Consider the following 23,200-nt stretch of genomic DNA (forward strand, 5'->3'; position numbering starts at 1 on the left):
ATTAAGAGCTATGGGGAACAGGCAAGTAAGTGGAACAGAGCCACTATCAGATCAGCCATGATCTTATTGAATGGCGGGGCAGGCTCGAGGGGCTAGATGGCCTACTCCTGCTCCTATTTCTTATGTTCTTATGTTCTTTGTGTTTACACTTGTCAGAGAACACTTGCTAAAGAGAATTTGCCTGGACAGATTACGAGTTAGTGCCAAGCTTGCACTAGGGATTTAGCATCTGTGTAAGACATTGCCAGTCTATGTGTATTTATCAGAATTTGGGGATTGTAAGGATTCAGAAATGGCTTTGATGTTTGTAGGTTCCTGTAAGAATCAATTTGTTGATAAGAAACCAGTTTTAGGGTTAAAGTACTTGGTTTGTTAGGAAGCTGCTTTCCATTAGAGAGAGAAAAACACTTAATGAGTGGCTGGAAATCATGGAATAGCCCGTTTCTGTGCTGTATATCTCTATGATTGCATGACTTTATACAGTTACAGCAGTTAAAGTAGACTGGGAAATTAGGGCTGAATCTTTAATGCTGCAAAGGGATTTTGCATATACATTAGATCAATAGATCACCCCGTGGGCTACGTGGAGTACAAGCTTCCTTGTTGAGCAGGTGGAGGCTCAGATGGAAAAGTGATCAGTGGGGGTTTTCAACCCTGCTTCACCCAGACTGTTGTTGTAACATAAGAACATAAGAAATAGGAGCAGGAGTAGGCCATCTGGCCCTTCGAGCCTGCCCCGCCATTCAACAAGATCATGGCTGATCTGTCGCTGCTCAGTTCCACTTTCCCGCCCTCTCCCCATAACCCTTAATCCCCTCTCTTATCAAGAACCCATCAACCCGCTTCTTAAAAATATTTAGCGAGGCAGCCTCCACCACTTCAACGGGCAGAGAATTCCAGAGATTCACCACCCTTTGAGTGAAGAAGTTCCTCCTCAACTCCTTTCTAAACCGCCCCCCCTTTATCTTGAGGCTGTGCCCCCTAGTCCTACTGTCCTTTCTGAGCGGGAAGAGTCTCTCCACCTCTATCCTATCCATCCCATTCATCATCTTATACGTCTCAATGAGATCTCCCCTCATTCTTCTAAACTCTAACGAGTACAAGCCTAGTTTATTCAGCCTCTCCTCATAGCTCAACCCCCTCAACTCCGGTATCAGCCTAGTAAACCTCCTCTGCACTCCCTCCAAGGCCAAAATATCCTTGCACAGGTGCGGCGCCCAAAACTGCACACAGTACTCCAGCTGCATCCTCACCAATGCCCTATACAGCTGCAGCAAGACCTCCCTACTTTTATATTCAATCCCCCTCGCTATGAAGGCCAGCATCCCATTCGCCTTCCTGACCACCTGCTGCACCTGCAAGCTAAGTAATAGTCCTTCCTACCATTCTTCCTACCAAAGTGGACCACCTCACACTTGCCAACACTAAATTCCATTTGCCATTTCCTGGCCCATTCGCCCAGCCTATCTCGATCCTTCTGCAGACTCTCCACACCCTCCGCACAATTTGCCTTTCCCCCAATCTTGGTGTCATCAGCAAATTTTGACACCCTACACTCGGTTCCCTCCTCCAGCTCCTTGTGCATGAGTCGCAAAAACCCAGCCTGCAGGTGCAGCAGGTGGTCAGGAAGGCGAATGGGATGCTGGCCTTCATAGCGAGGGGGATTGAATATAAAAGTAGGGAGGTCTTGCTGCAGCTGTATAGGGCATTGGTGAGGCCGCAGCTGGAGTACTGTGTGCAGTTTTGGGCGCCGCACCTGCGCAAGGATATTTTGGCCTTGGAGGGAGTGCAGAGGAGGTTTACTAGGCTGATACCGGAGTTGAGGGGGTTGAGCTATGAGGAGAGGCTGAATAAACTAGGCTTGTACTCGTTAGAGTTTAGAAGAATGAGGGGAGATCTCATTGAGACGTATAAGATGATGAATGGGATGGATAGGATAGAGGTGGAAAGACTCTTCCCGCTCAAAAAAGACAGTAGGACTAGGGGGCACAGCCTCAAGATAAAGGGGGGGCGGTTCAGAACGGAGTTGAGGAGGAACTTCTTCACTCAAAGGGTGGTGAATCTCTGGAATTCTCTGCCCGTTGAAGTGGTGGAGGCTGCCTCGCTAAATATTTTTAAGAAGCGGGTTGATGGGTTTTTGATAAGAGAGGGGATTAAGGGTTATGGGGAGAGGGCGGGAAAGTGGAACTGAGCCACGACAGATCAGCCACGACAGATCAGCCATGATCTTATTGAATGGCGGGGCGGGCTCGAGGGGCCAGATGGCCTACTCCTGCTCCTATTTCTTATGTTCTTATGTTCTTATGTAAATAGCTGAGGCCCCAGCACCGACCCCTGGGGCACCCCACTAGTCACCAACCGCCAATCCGAATAGCACCCATTGATCCCCACTCTCTGCCTCCTATTTGACAACCAATCCTCTATCCATGCTAACACCCTACCCCCAACTCCATGTCCCTTGACCTTCTGCAGTAATCTCTTGTGAGGTACCTTGTCAAACGCCTTCTGAAAATCCAGAAAGACCACATCCACCGGCTCTCCTCTATCCACTGCCCTAGACACATCCTCATAGAACTCCAGTAAATTTGTCAGACACGACTTCCCTTTAACGAAACCGTGTTGTGTCTGCCCTATCAAGCAATTCCCTTCAAGATGCCTCGCAATTTCCTCCTTAATGACAGATTCTAACATTTTACCTACCACAGACGTTAAACTAACCGGCCTATAATTCCCCGCCTTTTGCCTGGCACCCTTCTTAAACAACGGCGTAACATTAGCCGTTTTCCAATCTTCCGGCACTTCCCCGGAATCCAGCGACGTCCGAGGTGTAGACTATCTACCTGTAAGCCGCAGGTGTGACCATTCTCTTTGGTGAACAATAAAAGATGTTTGGTGATGGGAAACTGGAGTTTGGCTCAATTACTGCAATTAGTCAACCTGATTCTAAATTAAAATCTTGAAGAACATCGGGATTCAAGAGACCAGGGTCAAGGAACTAAAAGCTCCATAATGTCTGACGATTCACGGCCATGCTTTAACTACTGAAATGTTAAGTATTAAATTGATACAATAAACCTTGTTAGTTTGCATTCAGTATTAGTGATTGAATAAGGTTATTCCCTAACAAGACTTTTCTTACTCTGGTGTTTCGTATCGAGTCCAAATCACTTGTTTGGCAAAATGTTTTATGTAATGGAAGCTAAACTTGAATATATCCACATTTCAAATATCTACAATTTAAATACACATTCAATTTCACAGAGTCATATTATGGATCTTACCTAAGCCATCATCAAAAAGGTTCTGCTCAACTGGGGTACCAGTGGGACATTCAATAATGGCTGTCACATTTGCAAATACGACTGGTAAATATCCCTGACTGACTTCTGCATAGATTGTTCTTCCACCGAATGAATCCTTTTCGCTGATTTCCACATTGACTGTTACTGGAGGAACGTTCTCATCTGCTGCTCGGGATGTTACTGTGATAGTTATAACCTGTTCGGTTCCAGGATTACAGATGCTGTACTTCCAACGTCCTGTCTGGGAAACAAATGTTATTTTTTAATTATAGGACAGATACCAGTTCCCTCAATATCTCAATGTTTGTCTTAAATTTATATCTGGATTATCAGCTAAAATTTATTGTCCATCCCTAGATGTCCTTAAGGAGGTAGTAGCGAGCTGCCTTCTGAACTGCTGCAGTTCCTGTAGTGAAGGTACACCCAACAGTGCTGCTCGGTGGAGAATGTGAGGATTTTGACCGAGTGACGATATATTGTCATGCCAGCATTGTGTGAGGCGATGGCCTGAGTGATATTATCGTTAGACTATTAATCCAGAAGCTCAGCTAATGTTCTGGGGACCCGGGTTTGAATCCTACCACAGCAGATGGTGGAACTTGAATTAAATAAAAAAAATCTAGAATTAAGAACCTACTGTTGACAATGTTGATTGTCGGAAAAACTCATCTGGTTCACTAATGTTCTTTAGGGAAGGAAACCTGCTGTCCTACCCGGTCTGGCCTACATGTGACTTTAAGCCACATCAATACGGTTGACTCTCAACTGCCCTTGGGCAACTAGGGATAGGCAATAAATGTTGGCAAACCAGTGACGCCCATGTCCCACAAATGAATAAAAAAAAAGTTTGGAGGGAACTTGTTCTGAAGGCATCCTTGCAGCCTCATTCATTCCAAGCAGCAAAGCTCTTGGGTTTGGGAGGAGGTGCCCCTGTGGCCTGGTTGAGTCGCTGTAAGTGCTTCCTGAAATTGTTCAGTCTGGGCCCAGAAACTCCTCAATTCAGTTTCTGGTTTGTACCTACTGAGGCGATATGAGCTATGGCAGTGGAGAGACAATACATCTGGCCACAGTGTCACTTATTGAAGAAGCAAAAAGTGGCCGGGACACCTGCTCATGATCAACACAAAGGCAGAAAGCACGATAAATAGTGCAGATGCGAGTGGAAGGTAGCAGAGTCATTGATAGATTAATTGAGTGAAAAAGACTGTAACAGATGGAGTTCAACATGGGGAAATGTGCAGTCCTCCACACTTAGTTTATTATTCATTAGTCACAAGTAGGCTTACATTCACACTGTAAAGAAGTGAAAATCCCCCAGTCGCCACACTCCAGTGCCTGTTCGGGTACACTGAGGGAGAATTTAGCATGGCGCACTATGTGCACTTATCCAGCACGTCTTTCAGACTGTGGAAGGAAACGGGAGCACCCAAAGGAAGCCCATGCAGACACGAGGAGAATGTGCAAACTCCACACAGACAATAACTCAAGCCAGGAATCAAACCCGGGTCCCTGGCGCTGTGAGGCAGCAGTGCTAAGCGCTGTGTCATCATGCCGCCCATACCCAAGAAAGAAAGACCAGAGTATTTGCAAGAAATAGGGAACTCTGAATCCATCTAGACTTCATTGTCCATCCATAGATGTCCTTAAGGAGGTGGAACTTCTTCTTGAACTGCTGCAGTTCCTGTAGTGAAGGTACACCCACAGTGCTGCTAGGTGGAGACCGTGAGGATTTTGACCAAGCCCAGGAATGATGATATATTGTCATGCCAGCATTGTGTGTGACTTCATGGGAACTTGCTGCTGAAGTCATCCTTGCATAAACAAAAATGGAAACTAAATAATAATTTAAAGGACTGTTAGCCTTCATTTCAAATGGATGCTGGGCTACAGTTATATAGAATTCTGGGTTGACCACAGAATTACACATTCTCTGTAATGTTTCTGTAGCTAAAAGGATTAACATATGAGGAAGGGTTGCACAGATTAAGGCGGTATTCCCTTGGGCATAGAAGAGGAAAGGTGATCTAATTGGGAGGTTTAAGATTAAAGGATTTGATAACGTGGATAGACTATTTCCTCCATTGGGAATTCGAGAACAAAGGTGCATGGCCTTTAAATGAGAGATCAGCCATAAAGGGGTGAAACCCCTTATACACACAAGCAGTCACTGGAATCGGGAGTTTTCTGGAGCCAGGAGAGAAAGGTAACTTTCAAAACTAAGATCGATTAGTTTTTGAAGGCAAAACATTTCAGGGATATGGAACTGAGTTGAGGAAGTGGAGTTAAGCTGCAAATCAGCCATAGTCTAATTAAATGGCACAACAGGTTTAAGGGGCTAACTGTCTTTGTCTTTCTCATTTGCTATCTAGACATCATTGTTAGAAATGTGAGAATGTAGAAGTCAGGTGAACTCAGGATTGGACTTAACTGTGGTGTCTCCGTGGGTTAAGTTCCAAGGCTGTCATTCAGATTGAATGAATGTTTCCCAATGCCCAGCTTTCTCACCAATTCATGCAAACGGCACCATACAGAAATCATACATTTCAAACCATGGAAACAGCTAGGAAAAGAACCCACTGGCTTCTTTTCATTTGCATGGTGTACTCAGCTGGCCAATGATAGACAGCATGTGAAAGATTGTTATATGGAATGGGAACTCACCTGAATTACAGATGGATGGTAGCAAGCAAGCAGAACTTAGACAAAACTACCAGACAAAAAAGGATTTCTTTGTGAGGAAAGACACTGCAGATTGTGAAGCATAAAAGATACGTTTTGATCCATACCTGGGCAGTGCCGTTAATCTTAAGTCGGGCTGTACGTAGAGTTTGATCTAACACAAAAGAAGGTTCCTGGTAAATGTGTCCAATGGGATCTTGTACAAATACACCTGGCGTCTCCTTTTCCCATGTCATGACCAAAAATGTGTCATTCCCAACAGTTTTATCGATTGAAACGTTACCAGTCAAACAACCACCTTTATCAATCAATTTCCCAGAGTTTTCAAGCTGAAATCAAGCAAATAGAATTATTATATTTTACTGTCAAGTCAGCACAGGAATAATTGGATAGTCACTTTCCGAGAGTAATCCAACCTGAATTGACTGTTGACTAATATCACCATTTCCTGATACTAATCCATTAAAGGCATCGATTAATCCAATTGCATTCACGTTATCAGTGGCTGAAAACTGCAAACCTCCTAAAGAATGGTAAGAGAAAAATACATCATAAACATTGATAAAACACATTCCAATTCAGATTTAAGTTAAAAAAGGGATTCCTGCAATGTGACAGAAAGTCTCCAATGAAATAAGTTGTCAATAAAAGTATTAAGAATTTTAGCCTCAATTTTAATGCAGGCTGTTCAGCATGAACGATAGGTGTGGGGGTGAGGGAGAAGGTGTTAAAATAGCCTGGTTATCCAGTGTGCACACCGCCTGTCATATTTACAGAAGGCTTGGAGATTCAAATGAGACAGGTCAGAAATATGGCAACATATAATGGTTTTATCAAAAATATTTAGCCAAGAAGGCATACTGCACGCTGTCATCATCAGCTAGGGCATTGAGTTTAAAAATTGGCAAGTCATGTTGCAACTGTCTTGAACCTTGGTTAGGCTGCACTTGGAATATAGTGTTCAATTCAGGTTGCCCACATTACCAGAAGATGTGGAGAGTTTGGAGAGGGTACAGAAAAGATTTACCAGGATGTTGCCTGGTATGGAGGGCATTAGCTATGGGGAGAGGTTGGAGAAACTTGGTTTGTTCTCACTGGAACGACAGAGGTTGAGGGGTGACCTGATAGAAGTCTACAAGATTAGGAGGAGCATGGACAGAGTTGATTGTCAGAAGCTTTTCTCAGGGTGGAAGAGTCAATTACTAGGGGGCCTGGGTTTAATTTGCAAGGGGCAAGGCTTAAAGGAGATGCACGAGGCAAGTTTTATTTTACACAGAGGGTGATGGGTGTCTGGAGCTCGCTGCCAGGGGAAGTAGTGGAAGGAGGTACAATAGTGAGTTTTAAGGGGCATCTGGACAAATAGATGAATAGGATGGGAATAGAGGATATGGATCCCAGAAGGATAGGGAGTTTCAGTTCAGTCAGGCAGCTTGGTCGGTGCAGGCTTGGAGGGCCAAAGGGCCTGTTCCTGTGCTGTAATTTTCTTTATTCTTCATCACACTATTTTTCAATTTTGTGATGTTGCTGATGATGAATTAAAAATGCACTGGGTAAAATTTCCTTTCTGTTAGCTGTGTTTGTGGCTAAAATAAGGCAGCACCAGGACCTGAAACAGGAAAACAACCCCACCAATTTCCCATCGGAAATAATTGGAATGCAAACACTTGGAATTCCCTTATCCACTATTTGAAATGAGACCTGAGCCAAATTATTTTAAACCTCTTCATGCCTCCACCACAATTAATGGAGAAGAATTTAAAACAAAGATACTCTCATGTTGTTCTCCTGACGCACAATAATTGGGCCTTTCAGCATTTATCACCTGTTAAATTTGATAGCTGTTCTAATTCTGCAGCCGCGCTTGGTCCTAACGCTATTGTGTGGATAACTGCGCCACTTTGTTCAACCTCCGCAAAGCAATTCTTTATTCCACTGTCCTCCCCATCAGTCAGCAGAACAATTTCATCACCATGTGTGGCACCATCGTCGCCACGAAGCACCTGCAAAACAGTTGGTCATTGTCAACACGGGAATAATGTAATAACTGTCAATAAGGGGTTATTTAAATTTGTTGCGCTTTTCAGATGTTACCTCAAACCCAGACTGAACACCAGCACAGATATTTGTTCCACCAGTAGCTTCTCTAGGTAATAGTTGGACAAGTTCATTCCTCACATCATCATTATTAATCACTTTCAAACGTGTTTGAACATTTGCAGCACTGTTAAAAGTGACAATTCCAACTTGTGACTGGACTTCAATGATCTGCAGTAAGAATATCTCAGCTGCTTGGCGGAGTCTGATAATACGATTCTCCTATTTAATAAAAAGAAGACAATGTGCTCAGTAATTCATGTGACTTATTTATACATTGCATTTAAAAAAAAGAACAAAGAACAGGACAGCACAGGAACAGGCCCTTCGGCCCTCCAAGCCTGCACCGATCATGGTGCTTACCTAAACTAAAACCGTATGAACTTACGGAGTCCCTGTCTTTCCATTCCCATCCTACTCACATATTCATCCGGTTGCCCCTTAAATGCCACAATCACACCTGCTCCCCCTGTGTCCCAGACTTTCATCAACCTCTGTGTAAGAAACTTGCCTCACACATCTCCTCTAAACTTTTCCCCACACACCCTAAATTTATGTCCCCTAGTACTTGACTTTTCTACCCTAGAAAAGAGTATCTGACTATCCACTGTATCCGTGCCACAGAGCTTGTAAACCTCTCTCAGGTCACCCCTCAACCTCCATCGTTCCAGTGAGAACAAATCGAGTTTATCTAACCTCTCTGCATAGCCAATACCCTCAGACCAGGCAACATCCAGGTAAACCTCTTCTGTACCCTCTCCAAAGCATTCACATCCTTCTGGTAGTGTGGTGACCAGAATTGTACACAATATTCTAAATGAGGTCGAACTAAGGATATGTACGGCTGCAGTAGGACCTGCCACTTTTTATACTCAATGCCCCAACCACTGAAGGCAAGCATGCCATATGCCTTCTTGACTACCTTATCCACCTACGTTGCCACTTTCAGTGATTGGTGGACAAGTACCGCCAGACCTCCCTGCCTGTCAATAATCCTGAGGGTCCTACCATTTATTGTATAAATTCCAAAATACATTGCACCTTCCAAAATGCATTATCTCACACTTGTTCGGATTAAACTCCATCTGCCGATTCTCCACCCAAGTCTCCAACCAGTCTACATCTTGCTGTATCCTCTGCCGATCCTCTTCACTCTGCGCAACTCCACCAATTTTTGTGTCATCTGTAAATTTACTAATCAGACCAGCTACAATTTCCTCCAAATCATTTATATGTACAATGAACAACAAAGATCCTACAACTGATCCCTGTGGAACACCGCAAGTCACAGCCTTCCATTCAGAAAAGCACCCCTCTATTGCTACCCTCTATCTTATATGGCCAAGCCAGTTCTGTATCCATCTTGCCAGCTCTTCTCTGATCCCACGTGACTTCACCTTTCATACCAGTCTATCTTAGGTACCTTTTCAAAGGTTTTACTGAAGTCCATGTAAACAACATCACTGTCTTTCCCTCATCTATCGTTTTTATCACTTCCTCAAACAAATCAATCAAGTTAGTGAGGCACGGCCTCCCCTTCACAAAACCATGCTGTCTATCACTAATAAGTCCATTTGTTTCCAAATGTGAGTAAATGCTGTCCCAAAAATATCTTTCCAATAATTTCCCTACTGCTGACGTAAGGTTCACTGGCCGATAATTTCCTGGATTATCCCTGCTGCCCTTCTTAAACAATGGAACAACATTGGTTATCACCCAATCTCTGAAACTTCATCTGTCGCCGATGAGGATACAAAGATTTCTGTCAAAGGCTCAGCAATTTCCTCCCTTGCCTCCCTCAGTATTCTGGAGTAGATCCCATCAGGCCCTGGAGAATTACCTACTTTAATGCTTTTTAAGACACCCAATACCTCCTCCTTTTTGATATTGACATGACCTAGAATATCTACACACCCTACCCTAGGCTCCTCATCCATCGAGTCTCTCTCTTTGGTGAATACTGGGGCAAAGTATGCATTTAGTACCTCACCCATTTCTCCTGGTTCCATGCATAGATTCCCTCCACTACCCTTGAGTGCACCAACCTTTTCCTGGCTACCCTCTTGCTCTTTACAAATGTATAAAATGCCTTAGGACTTTTCTTAATCCTGTTTGCCAAGGACTTTTTGTGACCCCTTTTAGCCCTCCTAACTCCTTCCTTAAGTTCTTTCCTGTTTATATTCTTCAAGGGCTTCATCCGTCCTAAGCCTTTTAGACTTTGCGAATGCTTCCATTTTCTTTTTGACAAGGTTCATTAAATCCCTCATTATCCAGGGTTCCTGATACTTGCCACATTTATCCTTCATCCTCACAGCTACACAGAAGAGTTAAATTTAGTTCCAATTTCCACTGAAGAATGCAGCCGTTGATAATTGATTCTTATTTCTGCAAGCAGACTGGGACCGAATGGTCATTATTGTACTGGCTGCACTCAGGCAAGTGGGCAGAACTTCATCACACTCCTGATTTATGTCTGGGAGAGGATTTAGGAGCTGAGTCAGTCAGCACAATACTCAGATTCTGACCTCATTTAGCTTGTTGAAGCCACACATCAGCTTGGACTTGTGCCCAAATCAACAATTTCTGTGAAATAAACTTTGGGACAAGTCTTACCGATGTCATACTTCCAGAAGTATCAAGGACTAAGCAGAGCACACGGTCTTTGGCCTGTAGGATTGTAAATGTCGGTATTACTGAACCAGAGTGGGGTGGGCGATTGTTTCTGAAATCCTCTGACTTGCTGATCACATCCCAAGTGCTCCTGTAATCACACATTTTGTTCTGCATGTTTGGTGCATCAGGATTGTGAGTTTCATTGTCACAGAATTCAACCACCTGGATATTTAAATAAAAAGATGCCCTGCGTTAAAAGAGACTATAGGAGAAAAAGCTCTGACTAAAAACATTCAACAAATTCTACAAACTGTAAAAATCTCTGATACATTTGAATTTATGATCTTTTGACTCAGGATGATGGGTGCTGCCATTGAAGCAGGCGGACACAGAGGAGATGGGCCATTTTTAACCTCACCACCTGGAGAGTAAACTGTCATAACCATCACCTGCCCATTGTAAACCCTGTCGATTGGCATCGCATTGATTCCAATGGATATCGGGTGGATTCTCTATCAGGAAGGAATCTAAAATCCAGCTGTGCACCTGGGAACAATCCACCCTTAGCAGGTCTGGCCTACATGTGGCTCCAGACCCACAGCAGAGTTTAATGTGGGAAAGTGTGAAGTGCTACACTTTGGGAAATAGTTGATGCCAAAACATTGAATGTATTCAAGAGATGGCTGGATATAGCATTTGGGGCAAATGGGATCAAAGGTTATGGAGACAAAGCAGGCTATTGAGTCGGATGATCAGCCACGATAGTAATGAATGGTAGAGCAAGTTCAAAGGGCCAAATGGCCTCCTCCTGCTCCTATCTTCTATGTTTCTAAATCAAATGATAAGGGTAAGTACACAGTTAATGACAGGATCCTGAACAGCATCGTTGTATGGAGCGATCTTGGGGTTCAGGTCCATAGCTCCCTGAAAGTGGCCACACAAGGATGGGAGAGAAGGAATATGGCATGCTTGTCTTTACTGGTCAGAGCATTGCGTACAAGAGTCAAGATGTCATGTTGCAGTTTTATAAAATTTTGGTGAGGCTGAAGTTAGAGTATTGTGGTCAATTCTGGTCGCCACATTACAGGAACAATGTGGAGGCTTTGGAGAAGATGTAAAAGACGTTTTCCAGGATGCTGCCTGGATTAGAGGGTATGGGCTATAAGGAGAGGCTGGACAAACTAGGGTTGTTTTCTCTGGACCGGCGGAGGCTGAGGAGAGACCTGATAGAAATCTATAAAAATATGAGAGGCATTGATATGGGAATCTTCTTCCCAAAGTGGAAATATCTAATAAGCAATTAAGGTGAGAGAGGGAAAGTTCAAAAGAGATGTGAGAGGCCAGTTTATTGCACAGAGACTGGTAGGTGTCTGGAATGTGTTGCCAAGGATATTGGTGCAGGCAGATACGATAGAGTTGTTTAAGTGGCATTTAGATAAGCACTGGAATATACAATGAATAGAGGGATACGGACCAAGGGCAGGCAGGAGTGATTAGTTTAATTTGGCATCATGTTCGGCACAACATCGTGGGCCAAGGGGCCTGTTCCTGTGTTGTACTGTTCTATGTTCATGTTCTAATTCTTAATGCCCCTTTGAGGCAGGGATTTTCCAATGTTCCTCCAATGGATTCCAGTCACTCACAATCTGCAGAGATTTTGGTTGGTGCAATGAGAATGGATTTTTTAGTTGAGGGGGTTGGTAATTTGTCTGCTCACCAACCCCCCTCCTCCAGCCCCACAATCCTGCAACCCCTCATTAGATCCACCCCACAGTTGAACACAGCCAGACAAATGGAAATTGTTCCATGATACTTCTGACTTTTGTAGGTGATGGAGGGGCTTTGGGGAATCGAAAGGTTAGACTACCCAGCAAAAGCAAAACACTGCACTAGCTGCTGGAAATCTGAGGTAAAATAGAAAATGCTGGAGCTGTGCAGTGAGAAATTGTATTAAGGTTTCAGGTCAATGACCTTCATCAGTTCTGAGACTATCCAACCTCTTCCAGCTGCAGCACTTACGTGACTGGACCACTTAGGTTTCTGGACAGTGACCCAGGTTCGATTCTTACCTTACCCAAGGTGCCAGTCTTACAACCTAGCAAAGCCCACTGGGAATTCTGACACTGCCAGCCTGGCACCCTGTCTATGTCAAAGGGCTGGAGCTAAGGGGAGGAATGTGGCCTAAGGAGGTGGGGCCTAAAGGGAGGTAGCACATGAGAGCTGCGTACTGTGCAGTTGGGGATCACCGAAGTCGTAATCGACAGCAGGGCTGCAATCCGCGGGAGGCCGCAAATTGGGGGGGGTAGCGGAGATTAGGGGAGTGGGATAGATAATGCCAAGTGAAGAGGAGGAGTGGGGGGAATGATAATCTCCCAATGCATTATACACTCTTGTACATAGTGCATTGAGAGATCAGGGTGCTTGTGCAATAGTGCCCTCCAGCAGTCTGCAGCCAGCTTCCCGGCGTGAATAGACCCTGTCCACTCCTCCCACTGGTGAGAATCACATTTTGCTCATTTGTTTTTCTAAGTGTCATAAGGTTTGATTTTTTTCCCCTCACTGAAACAATGGGCCTGAAACTCTCCCATTTTATGCTCATTTGGCACTCACAATTTGTTCAGTAAGATTGCCTCCACAATCTTTCAAGCCATTTTGGGATCTTCCCATCCAGTTATCATATCAATTGGAATTGCAAGGGCAAGGATAAGCTTGCTGGAACAAAGTGTTATTTGAGAAAGTATCTGTTACTTACATTTGACAGTCCAGTTGTGTACATTATTGAGGAGGATGAAGTCTGCATTTTGTTTGGGTAGAATTTACAATTGCCCTTTGGTAACCTTGATTTGGAGTCAATGTCACATGATCGACAGGATTTCTCACCACACTCAGCAATCCTGCCTTTTATCTCCTTTGAACATCTGAAACCAAAATAATCAAAGGAAATTCTATGATTTTGCGTAACATTTCTAGAATGAGAAATCATTTAATAAAATAGAAAGAGAGGCCGGGATTTTACACCGAGACCAGGAATTCACACCCATTGTCAACAGATCTTTTGCTGATCCATCTCATTTTCCACCCTGTCTGCAATGGTTCCTGTGGGAATCAGAAAATCCTAGCCAAAGAAAATAGGAGGCCATTTGGTCCATCATGCTCTTGCTGGGTAAAGAAAGAGTTAATCCTCGTTTGGGTCCCTCTTTCTTTTTATTTATTAATTCATGGGATGCGGGTGTCATTGGCTAAACCAGCATTTATTGCCCATCCCTAATTGCTCTTGAGAAGTTGGTGGTGCATTGCCTTCGTGAATTGCTGCGGTATAGGTACACACATAGTGCTGTTAGGCAGCGAGTTGCAGGTCCTTGGCTCAGCAACAGTGAAGGAACAACCAATATAATTCCAAGTGAGAATGGCATGTGAATTGAAGGGGAATTTCCATGGATTTGCTATCCTTATCCTTTTAGATGGCAGCAGTTGTGAGTTTAAAAGGTGCTGCCTAGGGGGTCTTAGAATGATCCTTAGGTGCATTTTGTACACACTGCTGCCATTATGCATCCTAGCCTCTGACCTGCATTTTATTTTTATTCATTCATGGCATGTAGGTGCAAATGGCCAGCATTTGTTACCTATCTCCACTTGGGCTGAATGAAGTGGCTCGCTCAGCCATTTTAGAGGACAATTAAGAGTCAACCACCTTGCTGTGGGTCTGAACTCATGTCTGGGCCTGTTAGTAAATTTCCTGTATTAAGGGACATTAGAGAACCAGATGGTATTTTACGATTGATGGTCACGATTACCGAGGTTAGGCTAGGAATTCTGCAGTGATTGGGATGTTCGCTGATGACTACACAATGTTCAGCATTATTTATAATTCCTCTCTGACTGAAGAAATACATGTCAAAATATAGCAAGACCTGGGCTGACAAGTGGCGAGTAACGTCATACCACACCATTGTCAGGCAATGACCATCTCCAGCAAGAGAGGATCTAGCCATCACCGTTGATAATCAATGGTATTACTATCACTGAATGTGACGCAGTGGCACAGTGGTAAGCCCTGCTGCCTCACAGCACCAGGGGCCTGGGTTCCTTTCCTGACTTGGATGACTGGAAGAACATAAGAACATAAGAAATAGGAGCAGGAGTAGGCCGTCTAGCCCTTCAAGCTTGCCCCGCCATTCAATAAGATCGTGGCTGATCTGAAGCGGATCAGTTCCACTTGTCCGCGTGCTCCCCATAACCCTTAATTCCACTGGGTGGAGTTTGTATGTTCTCCCCCTGTCTGTGTGGGTTCCCTCCAGGAGCTCCAGTTTCTCCCCACAGTCCAAAAGATGTGCTGATTAGGTGCACTGGCTGTGCTAAATTCTCCTTCAGTGTATCCAAACAAGTGCCGGAATGTGGAGACTAGTGGATTTTCACAGTAACTTCATTGCAGTGTTAATGTAAGCCTACTTGCGACACTAATAAATAAATCTTTGATTTATTATTGTAACATGTATTGGTATACAGTGAAAAGTATTGTTTGTTGCACGCTATACACATAAAGCATACCAAAGGTACATAGAAGAGAAGGAAAGCAGAGGGTGCAGAATGTAGTGTTACACTCATAGCTAGGGTGCAGAGAAGTATTAAAAGCCTTGCTAAAATCTATGTAAACTATATCAATTGTGTTACCCCCATTGATCCTCCATCTTCTACCCCAAAAATTCAATCAAGGTAGACGGATATGGAGTTGCCAGTGTTGGATTGAGGTAGGCACAGTAAATCTTCTCACAACACCAGGTTAAAGTCCAACAGGTTTATTTAGTAGCACGAGCTTTCAGAGCATTTCCCCTTCATCGGGTGAATGAACCATTCAGTTCACAAACAGAGCATATATAGACACATACTCAATTACAAGGTAGTGGTTGGAATGCAAGTCTTAACAGGTAATCAAGTCTTTAAAGATGCCGACAATGTGAGTTGGGAGAGAGTTAAGCACAGGTTAAAGAGATGTGAATTGTCTCCAGACAGGAGAGTTAGTGAGATTTTGCAAGCCCAGATAAGTCATGGGGGCTACAGATAGTATGACATGAACCCGAGATCCCTATTGAGGCTGTCCTCAAGTGGAATTTGGCTATCAGTTTCTGCTCAGCGATTCTGCGTTGTCGCATATCGTGAAGGCCGCCTTGAAGAATGTTTACCCGAAGATCAGAGGCTGAATGCCCTTGACTGCTGAAGTGTTCCCCGACTGAAGGGAACACTCCTGCCTGGTGATTGTTGAGCGGTGTCTATTCATCCCTTGTTGTAGCGTCTGCATGGTCTTGCCAATGTACCACACCTCCGGACATCTTTTTCTGCAGCGTATCAGGTGGACAACATTGGCCGAGTTGTAAGAGTATGTACCGTGTACCTGGTGGGTGGTGTTCTCATGTGTAATGATGGCATCCGTGTCGATGATGCACATCTTGCAGAGGTTGCTGTGGCAGGTTGTGTGGTGTCGTGGTCACTGTCCCCCTGAAGGCTGGGTAGTTTGCCATGTACAATGGTCTGTTTGAGGTTGCGTGGTTATTTGAGGGCAAGTAGTGGAGATGTGGGAATGGATGGACACAATGTTCCATTCACAAATCCATGTTGACAGTTCTTAATTAATTTTTTAAATGACAATATTTGCAGCCCCACAATCATTTTTCAATAATTTGCCCACCAGCAAAATTACATTTGTTGGGCAGAATATTGCACAACCCTCACCCCCCTCCCTGCCCGATCCCATCCCTCACCAGCCCCCAGTGGGTTCTGAGACAAGGGGAATGCAAAATTAAATGGATGGGATTCCCCCTGTGATCTTGTCCACCCAAACCCAGACGCAACTTCACACCTGGACAGCTGGCCCCTCCAGTGGGAAATCTGCCCATTTATCTATAAGGCCCTTAACTGGCCATTTAATAGCCTTTTCCATTTGTAGGCTGATGAAAGTGGGGGCAGGTGGTGTGGGAAAGTGGCTTTGTACCTTTTCCCCATCTCAGCTGGGAAGTGGGGGTGTCCCAGTCTGAAGGTCCCTTCATTGTTGGATTGCCCTTCCCATCAGGACGTTGGAGCTCCAGCACTGTATATCCCCAGACTACCCCACAACGCTGCAGTGATCCCCCTCGTGACCCCACAGAAATCCCAAAGGACATTTATCAGTGATCAAAATCATACAGTTACAATTGTCCTACCTTGTTGCTTCATACGTGCCGTTAGATAAATAGAAAGGGTTCTGATTGTTATATTCATCAAAAACTCCCCACCGAAGATGAGCCCATTCATGAACAAAAACTCTCTCTGTAGAAACAGAAGCACTTTTGTTTAAAATGAGACCTTTGCTGTCACTTTCACTAAGATAAAAATGGAATTGATCATCGGAATGTTTAAATATTGGTGTTTAACTCTCTTGTATGTAAAATGCACTCAGTGGCTTCAAGTTACTTTGTGGCTTCACAAAAAAACTCATTCTTCTGTTCCTCCATGTTAGTGCTGGAACTGATTTCTATCACAATGTTTCTGAGTATGGGATAGAATTACTCTGTTAAAGGGTTTCATGGATGTGGTGCTCGATTGAACTGACGGGAACGGAGCTAATAAAAAATATATTGCTCTGTTTGTAATATTGCTAAATTGTCCCTTGATGTCAAGGGGATTAATCGGGTAAATACGTGGGGTTATGGGGATAAGGCTCGGATGGGATTGTTGTCGGTACAGGCTCGATGGGCCAAATGGCCTCCTTCTGCACTGTAGGGATTCTATGATTCTACTGTTGGAAATAGAAATTGCCTTGCATTTATGAGACACTTATTTTTACCAAGGCTGAACTTTGCCCAGGTCTTGCTGTATATGGACACAACTATTTGAGGAATGTTGTGTAATCATCAGCAAACATGTCCATTTCTGAGCTAATGATGGAAGGAAGGTCATTGATAAAACAGCTGGAGGTGATTGGGCCTCAGACACTACCTTGAAGAGTACCTGCGGGTACTGAGATGATTGACCTCCAATAATCACAATTATCTTCCTTTGTGCCAAGTATGGCCCGATAAGTGGAGAGTTTTCCCACATATTCCCAATGACTCCAGTTTTACCAGGGCTCCTTGATGCCATATACAGTAAAATGTTGATGTCAAGGGCAGTCACTCTCCCATATTCTATTTGTCCTGTACTTTATGGATGGTACATAGCTGGGCAAGTTTCCACATTACCAGGTAGATGCCAGCATTGTGCTGATTGTTCATTGGGAGTGGTGTTTTACCATGTAGAGTCCTGTTGTATTGGAACAGCTTGGCTAGGGCATGGCTAGTCCTGGAGTACAAGGCTTCAGTTGTATTGCTGGAATGTTGTCAGGGCCAATGGCTTTTGCAGTTCTGTCAGCCATTTCTTCATATCATGTGGAGTGAATCAAATTGGCCGAAGACTGGTATCTATGATGCTGGGAATCTCTGGAGGAGTCTGAGATGGATCATCCACTCAACACTTCTGCCTGAAAATAGTTAATTAAATTGAAATTCCATGAGCTGCTGTGGTAGGATTTGAACCTGTGTCACCAGAGCAATAGCCTAGGCCTCTGGGTCATTAGCAAGCCACATTGCCAGTACCCCACTACAATCTCCCCATCCCTCTCTCTATCTCTCTCACTAATTGAGCAAAATTTAATCCTCAAAGTACAACAATAATGGTATTAATTTTCTTTAGGTTATTTACCTTTTGGGCCATAAGCTGCAGTCAGACTGTTGTTTAGTATAAATTTTGGGGTGAAGTGAATGTATCGGCCCTTCTCACCACATCCACCATACTGGAGAGTGTACGGGTCATCTCCATATTTAAGGTATGGTTCAGCAATGATCACATCAGCCTAGGGAAAGATAAATAAATGTTTTTGTGAGAGAATCATTGCACAAGCTCACACACACATACACGCAAACTCCAGCACAGACACACACACACACACACACACACACACACACACACATTCCCAACAAAGGTTTCGAGCGGTCTGGCTTCCAAAAGCTCTCTGACTCAGATCGTAGGTTGGGGGGAAGGAGTGAGGTGGGCCGGATCATTTATCATTCTCTGGTGGGAGGGAGGAGGAGGTGGGTCAGCTGTGTCTCTGGTAGGGGATGGAGGGAGACCTCATCATTCTCGAGTGGGGGGAGGGTAGCGGGGAGGGGGGGGAGCGGAGGGGGGGACCCGATCATTCCCTGGTGAGAAGGCAGGCCAGATGGTTTTCTGGTTGGGGGGACTGCAACCAGTCCGCTGCCACTCTGCGGGCAATTGGTGGGGGGGAAACAGGGCAAAGGGTTGCGATCAGTCTGGTAGCCAGGTGGCGGGGGGGGGGATCAGGGGGAAAGTAATGTTGTGGGGTTGGGGCAATGTCAGTGGGGGCCATCGCTCTCAGGCCGCTTTAATCCACTTTTTGCGGCCCAGGAGCGATGAGACAGGGGCGCATTTTTCAAATTTTTTCTCACTGTGCTTGCGCAGTTCAGCGATTTGGGTGCGATAAGCCCCGCCCATAGCATGATTCAGATTTGTGATTGTTTTTTCAGGCTGAGTGCATCTGAGGGCGCCTGAAAACAGATTTCCAGATCGGATCTTAATTGCACCCAGATTCAGCACTTAGAATAAAAATCGCAAAATTGGGCTCTAAGTGCTGAATCTGGGTGTGATTCAGATCCAACCTGGAAATCTGTCCTCAGGCGCCCCCATACACATTTAGGCTGAAAAAAAATCAGGAGTCTGAATCGCGCTGTGTGTGGGGCTTATTGCCCCCAAATCACCGAACTGCACATGTGCAGTGAGAAAACTATTTGAAAAACGTACCCTTGTCACATCGCTCCTGACCGCAAAAAGCGAATAAATCGACCTGGGAGCGATGGCCCCCACTGACACTGCCCCACCCCTACAACATAATTGCCCCCTTATCTACCCACCTCCACCTCACTACCCAGACCAATTGCAACCCTCTGTACCACAACCCCCCCCCCCGAAAACAGAAGGCTGTTCCCACCGATCGCCCACAGAGTGGCAGCGGATCCCGTCTGCCCGCCCCCCTCCAGAGAGCGATCTAGCCTCCCCACCATCCCCCCCACCCCCAACCAGAGAACAACCTGGCCTCCTTCCTCCACCGGAGAATGATCAGGCCTCCTTCTTCTCCACCCCCCTCTCCAGTGATAGATGTGATCCACCTCCCTCCCTCCCCCACACCACCAATCTGACCAGAAGCTCTGCACTTACCTCTTAGAAGCTGGAGCACCCGAAACAGACCTTTGCCGAGCATGTCAGCTTCGCACCAAATCTGGATGGGCGATCGTGATGGGGAAATGCTAGTAAAATTGGGGGGGCAGCCCATTAATTCAATTTAAATGCATTTAAATCGCCATTGCGCGGTTCGGATCACGGCCATTTTTGGGTCTTGGTAAAGTGGGCATCTGTGCGGATGTGGGCGCGGAACGTGTTAATCACCTCACGCCCAACTTTATCAAGTTTTGCACCTGTTAATGGTAAAATCAGGTACACAGAGTCATAGAGGTTTACAGCATGGAAACAGGCCCTTCAGCCCAACTTTTCCATGCTGCCCTTTTTTTTAAACCCCAAAGCTAGTCCCAGTTGCCTGCATTTGGCCCATATCCCTCCATATCCATGTTACCCATTAGCCTCACAACACCACACTAAAGTCCAATGTGTTTATTTGGTAGCACAAGCTTTCGGGGCATTGACCCTTCATCAGGTGAGTGTAGGGCCAATGCTCCAAAAAGGGCAATGCTCCAAAAGCTCGTGTTACCAAATAAACCTGTTGGTCTTTAACCTGGTGTTGTGAGACTACTTACTGCGCCTACTCCAGTCCAACACTGGTAACTCCACATCATCTTACCCATGTAACTAACTAAATGCTTTTTGAAAATCAAAATTGTACCCGCCTCTACTGCTACATCTGGCAGCTTGTTCCAGACACTCACTACTCTCTGTGTCAAAAAATTGCCACCTGGACACTTTTGTATCTCTCCCTTCTCACTTTAAACCTATACCCTCCAGTTTTAGACTCCCCTACCTTTGAGAAAAGATATTGACTATCTAGCTGATCTATGCTCCTCATTATTTCATAGACCTCTACAAGATCACCCTCCAGCTTTCTACACACCAGAGAAAAATGTCCCAATCTATCCAACTTCTCCTTATAACTCAAACCATCAAGTCCCGGTAGCTTCCTACTAAATCTTTTCTGCTCTCTTTCTAGTTTAATAGTATCTTTTCTACAATAGGGTCATCAGAACTGTACACAGTATTCCAAGTGTGGCCTTACCAATGTCTTGTATAATTTCACCAAGACATCCCAACTCCCGTATTCAATATTCTGACCAATGAAACCAAGCATGCTGAGTGCCTTCTTCACCACTCTGTCCACCTGTGACTCCAATTTCAAGGAGCTATGAACAGATACCCCTAGATTTCTTTGCTCTCCCCAGTGCCCTACCATTAACTGAGTAAATCCGGCCCTGGTTCAATCTACCAAAATGTATCACCTCTCATTTATCTAAATTAAACTCCTTCTGCCATTCATCAGCCCACTGGCCCAATTGATCAAGATCCTGTTGCAATCCGAGATAACCTTCTTCATTGTCCACTATGCCACCAATTTTGGTATCATCTGCAAACTTACTAACCATGTCTCCTATACTCTCATCCAAATCATTAATATAAATGACAAATAACGGTGGACCTAGCACTGATCCCTGAGGCACACTGCTGGTCACAGGCCTCCAGTTTGAAAAACAACCATCTACAACACCCTCTGGCTTCTGTCATCAAGCCAATTTTATGTACATTTAGCTACCTCACATGGATCCCGTGAGGTTTAACCTTATGCAACAACCTACCATGTGGTACCTTGTCAAAGGCATTGCTGAAGTCCACATAAACATCAATTGAGTACTTATCCAGTCAGCAGCTATTGTGTTGTGTAATCATAGTTGCCTGACTGGACATGATTCATAGACTGAGAGCTGTGTACAAAATTGCCTGTGATTGGGAACGAAGGAGGAGGCCATTCAGCCCACTGAATCCCTGTTAGTTCTTTCGAGCAACTCACCTCACCTCAACACCCACACTGCCATTTTCCCTGTAGTTCTGCAAATTGTTTTCCTTTAAATAATTCTCTTTTGAAAGCTGTGCTTGAATCTGCCTTCACCCAAACCTCAAGCAGCCCATTGCAGAACTGAATCACTCACTACAGAAAAGATTTTCCTTGTGGTGCTGTTGCTTCTTGAGCTGTGATAATATCAATTGCATTACCATTATCACAGCTAAAGAAGCAAGGAAAATCTTTTCTGTAATAAGTGATTCGGTTCTGTGGTTTGCTTTATGTTTAAAAATTCAGCTTTTTTCTGCGGTCAGTCAGTATGTCTGGTAGGATGCAGCTCAGATACTGGGAGAGCAGGATAAGTATTCATTTTAGTCATGTGGTTTACTTTGGCTGGAGTTTATGGATTTTTGTTTATAGATGGATATTTCCCCTGAAGCTTTTGATGAGGTTAATTGAAAGGGTCATGAGTTATCCATCAGATGTTGCTGTGCTGATGGGACGAGCTAATTCTGTGGCAGTGAAAAAATTAAGTTGCATTGATAGGACAGCTGAAGTTAAAGGCATGTGTAGACTGTCCCTGAGAATTCACGCGCTCTCCACAAAATCTCTCTCTGAAAGCTTTAAGACTGACAACACGATTTATAGCAAGCATGCCTGGATTTGCTAACTGTATTTATTTGTAAGTGTTTTTGAACCATGCATGAATGTGACTTATTTGGAACTGGAACAGTCAAAGCTAGAAACTAAATTTGCTTCCTTTCATTTTGTTGAAGCCCACACTGCACTCACACAAAAGTGCTTTAAGCAGGGATTACTGTAGTGGTGCTAGAGAACATGAATACAGGTTGATAACGCCCTGTGCAAGCCCCTGGTGTCTCTCACATCTCTGCTCGCCAAGGTTCATTGCAGCATCCTACATTCATCCTGGCTGCGTACAGAGCAGAGACTGGGCCCAAACACCAGTGGAATTATGTTCTCTACAATCCAACAACTCCATTACTTACTTCCTTTCTCACTGAAGTAGGGAGTGGTGTGGGGGGGTGGGGGGGTGGGGGGGCGTTGGTGACAGGAATTTAAAGAGTAATTTTAACAAACTCTTCCCGGCACAGAACCTTGTCCTCAGGGAGCACAGCAGGATTCCAGGCATTCAGTCCACACAATTAACTATCCATGTTAAAAATTGTCTGTCTACTACTCTAATATAAACAAATAAATTTATGGTATTGGCCTCAAATACCACCTTGGGATGCTTAGTACGTGCTCCTGCTGGGTGTGTTTTTGGCCCCAAAATAGTGGGGTGGGGGAGAGGAGAGGGGGGGATGGCATTAAAATTGGGAATCCACTTGCCATATTTCAATAGATAATCAAGGGTTAATTAGACTTTTTACCAAGCCAGTTGATTCTGATCAACTGGCCCAATTTTTAA

At 44.5% G+C, this 23,200-nt stretch overlaps 1 pseudogene across 1 annotated transcript in view; it reads right to left on the minus strand.

Annotated features, from left to right (window-relative positions):
• LOC145347587 (calcium-activated chloride channel regulator 3A-1-like) overlaps window positions 1-23,200 on the minus strand; it is a 98,667-nt pseudogene that overhangs the window by 71,479 nt on the left and 3,988 nt on the right. Inside the window, exons 3-9 of the transcript XR_013887833.1 lie at window positions 18,399-18,549; window positions 16,883-16,988; window positions 13,441-13,606; window positions 10,689-10,910; window positions 8,073-8,297; window positions 7,804-7,981; window positions 6,398-6,504 (exon numbers count right to left, since the gene is read on the minus strand). The product of XR_013887833.1 is annotated as a calcium-activated chloride channel regulator 3A-1-like (transcript). The remainder of the gene's footprint in view (window positions 1-6,397; window positions 6,505-7,803; window positions 7,982-8,072; window positions 8,298-10,688; window positions 10,911-13,440; window positions 13,607-16,882; window positions 16,989-18,398; window positions 18,550-23,200) is intronic.

Source organism: Carcharhinus amblyrhynchos, chromosome 9, assembly GCF_965287045.1.
Source record: "Carcharhinus amblyrhynchos chromosome 9, sCarAmb.v2.hapA, whole genome shotgun sequence".
Taxonomy (NCBI): domain Eukaryota; kingdom Metazoa; phylum Chordata; class Chondrichthyes; order Carcharhiniformes; family Carcharhinidae; genus Carcharhinus; species Carcharhinus amblyrhynchos.